Source organism: Apaloderma vittatum, unplaced genomic scaffold, assembly GCF_000703405.1.
Source record: "Apaloderma vittatum isolate BGI_N311 unplaced genomic scaffold, ASM70340v1 scaffold30559, whole genome shotgun sequence".
NCBI classification, from domain to species: domain Eukaryota; kingdom Metazoa; phylum Chordata; class Aves; order Trogoniformes; family Trogonidae; genus Apaloderma; species Apaloderma vittatum.
This window is the reverse complement of record NW_009736331.1, coordinates 9,817-13,124: the sequence shown is the minus strand read 5'-3', so window position 1 is coordinate 13,124 and position 3,308 is coordinate 9,817. Positions and strand designations below refer to the sequence as shown.

The window sequence follows — 3,308 nt, the reverse complement described above, 5'->3', positions numbered from 1 at the left end:
TCCCGTTAGTGGGGGAGAGCCCCCGCCGCAGGAAGGGCACGCTTCTCACGCCAAAGATCTGCTGTGTGGGTCTGGGGCTTTTAGCACTTTTTTTAATATATGCCAGATTTCTGCAGGCAACACTACATTTGAAGAAAACGGGTGCTGTGCGGCTAGAGGCTTTGTTTCAGTAACACTGATGGGCTTCGATGTAAATCAGGGAATCCAGCAGCTCGTTGCAAGCTAAGGTGCCTCAGTGCTTCTTAATAAAAGTACCTTTAAGCAGCAGAAACGCAGAGCGTGACCTACCGCCCGATAACGGTGTCCCTGGACAGATGTGGGGATGTCTCCTGCCTCAGCTGCAAAACCAGGCATTTGAAACCACGATGAACATTTCTCTTTCTCAAATCTTTTAATCCAAGCGACTGCTGCTACAACTGTGACTGGATCTCCTTGAGCCGCCGCGGGCAGCAATCCTGCTACCTCCCCTCCCCGAGCGACACCTGGCCATGGGGACAGCCCCAAGCATCACGGCTTTGAGAAATGAGACATGAAACCTGCCGCAGGGAATCGCCCGAGAGCCTGCACGACACGGACATCTCTTGCAGGTGGGAGTGTGACAAGGGATGTGCCTGAGCCACGCCTAGAGGGTGGCATCTGTGCTCCCTCGGCCACAGCTGCAGAAAATGCAGTTACAGCTGAACAGAGACAGAAAATCCCAACTGAGGGAGCGTTTGGATGCAGAACGGCCACACAGACACAAATACTGCAGCGGCTCTGCTGTGAAAACGAGCTTCTGTTCTGCTAGAGATGCTTCCTCACCTGCTCACCGGCACTACAGGTACCCCGGGTCCAGCACAGGGCTTCACCCGGCTTCCCTTTACTCACCCCCTTTTGAGAGACAGTCCCAATTTTATTTTTTTTAGCAGTTTCAATCACTGCACTTGGTTTGCTCAGAAACGGAGAAACTTCAGTGCCCTTTCCCTCCAAGGAAGATTCAGCTTCTGCTCCCAAGGATCTGCCAGTCTCTGCCCGTCACCCTTTGTACTGGCACCTTGCCCTCCTCCCAGTCAATCGGAACGCGATCGTCATCACTTTCATCCTTTTGAACAAAATTACTGACATAATTTCTCCACCCAGCCTGAGACTTGTGACACATTGTCAGGACAGACAGAGCCTTTCTAGATGCCCGCGGTCCAAGATCTCACTCAAGGAGGGACTTCCAGGGTGGAAAAAACCCAAGGTGTCACCCTCTCTGATGGTGCTGTTTCACAGCCAGGCTACCAAGCAGCACCCTGTCTTCTTACTGTTACAAGAAACAAAAGCAGTCAGACAATCCCCAGCACCACCAGGAGCGGACAAACGCAGAGCAAAGGCTCACCAGCACGTAGGAGGAACCATCTGACAGCTGCCAGGCTGCTGCCAGGGAGGGTCTGAGGAAGGCAAACAGAAGAAACCTCTTACGAAGATGACAATGAACAGAAAGCAGAGGAACTTGGGCGTTCCGAGAGCAGTCAGGAGAGAGCAAGAGCTTGAGTTTGTCCTTATGGCTCAGAAAAGACCTGAACTCAAACCCCCAAGTCAGCCTACGGCCACAAAAAAGCCTCCAAGTGAAACCGTCGAGGTCTCAGACTCTCCTGCTGCAGTTCAGACCGGATGGGGCTCCTGGGGAAGCTGGGCAAAGCCTCTGCCATCACCTTTGCCGCTGTAGCCACTGCAGGTGAAGGTATTTCAAACGTCACCCTCCGACTGAGCCCGTCTGGGTGCCGCTGCTTCCCCCACAGCTCCAGGTACCTCTTTAGCAAAACCGACTCCCTCCCGGAGGCACGGAGCCGATGCTGCGTTCCCAGGAACGCCCTTACAGGCACTGCCCACCGAAAAACGCGCAGCCAGCACACGGAGTCACCCACGACGTGAACAGAAAGGATCCTTCAAGACACGGCGTCCACAGGCATGAGTCTCTCCCACCACCCTCCCCCTTCCTCTGGAGCCTCTACAACCAAGACTTCAGCGTCTGTGAGGAACACGTGGCACCTGCCCAGCCTGTCCCAGGCAACCCCTGGGCAGTGACCCCCTTAGCCCAACACCTGCCACACCTACTCTCGGAAAGATTGTCCCCCTTGTTACACTCGCGTCTGTGGCCTCGCCCAGCAGAAAGCAGGTTTCCTAACGGGACGAGAAACTCTAAGAAGAGGAAGATCTGTCCCAGTACGCTCGTTACATCCTAGCAGGTTTCGATGTCTATGCCTTAAATAACCATGTTACATGAACTCTCCTCATTTGCAATGGCCGTTTCAACCACATTTGTTAATATTTTCTTCATAAGGCATGTGATTGCAATTAGCATTTCGAATTACCACAGGGACATCTCTCCCAACAGTCACAGATGGGAGGACTGCTAACTTTAGACTTCCCTCTGCAAGAACAAGTATCGAGAGGAGCGGAGAGACTGTTTATAAGGAGCTCCAGCACTGGTGACACACTCGGAGACTTCAAACTTCTGATGCTTTTCGTTAAGGGAGCTTTGGTTGTGGGATGTGCAGGGAATGGCTCCGCAGGGCACCGCTGGAGCACTCGAGTCCCTTTCTGGGAAGATGCAGGAGCTGGCAGCCGTCCCCCATTAGGTCACTAGTGCTCCCCATAACAGCAGTGTGCAAAAAGCAGCGGAGCCAGCGAGTCACTCCAGATCCTACTCACGACAGCAAGGAAAAAATCCTTCGCTCCAAGGTTTAAATCAGCCTCTTCCCATCTCTAAAGCACAAGGACCAAAGAGCAAAGCCATCACAAGGACACACGCCAGCACAAGGGGGATGAATCATAGAATTGTCAGGGCTGGGAGGGACCTTAAAGATCACCTCGTTCCAACCCCCTGCCATGGGCAGGGACATCCCCCACTAGATCAGGCTGCCCAGAGCCCCGTCCAGCCTGGCCTTAAAGAATCCCAGGGATGGGGCTGCCACCCCCTCTCTGGGCAACCTGGGCCAGGGTCTCCCGACATTCATGGGGAAGTACTTCTTCCTCATGTCCCAGCGGAACCGGCCCATCTCTGGCTTCAATCCATTCCCTCTAGTCCTGTCACTGCCCGACATCCTAAAAAAAGCTCATCTTTGCCACGTGAATTATTTTGCTTGGGTGAGGCCAACTGGAGGAGGAATTACTCCCACCAGGAAACCACCGTGGACCACACCAGGAAGGCGCCAACAGTGAGGTCTTGCCATGGCAAGAACATTCAACCCCAGCCTCTCCTGGAGGAGGCAGCAGGGTCCGGCCAGGAGCAAGGTCAGGCAGAAACTCTGGGTGAGAGCCGCCAACGCCAGCAGACACCAGAG

General features: G+C 54.0%; 1 protein-coding gene across 1 annotated transcript in view; it reads right to left on the bottom strand.

Annotated features, from left to right (window-relative positions):
* LOC104279599 (patatin-like phospholipase domain-containing protein 7) overlaps positions 1 to 3,308 on the bottom strand; it is an 11,115-nt gene that overhangs the window by 2,852 nt on the left and 4,955 nt on the right. The gene's annotated exons all lie outside the window — the stretch shown is intronic.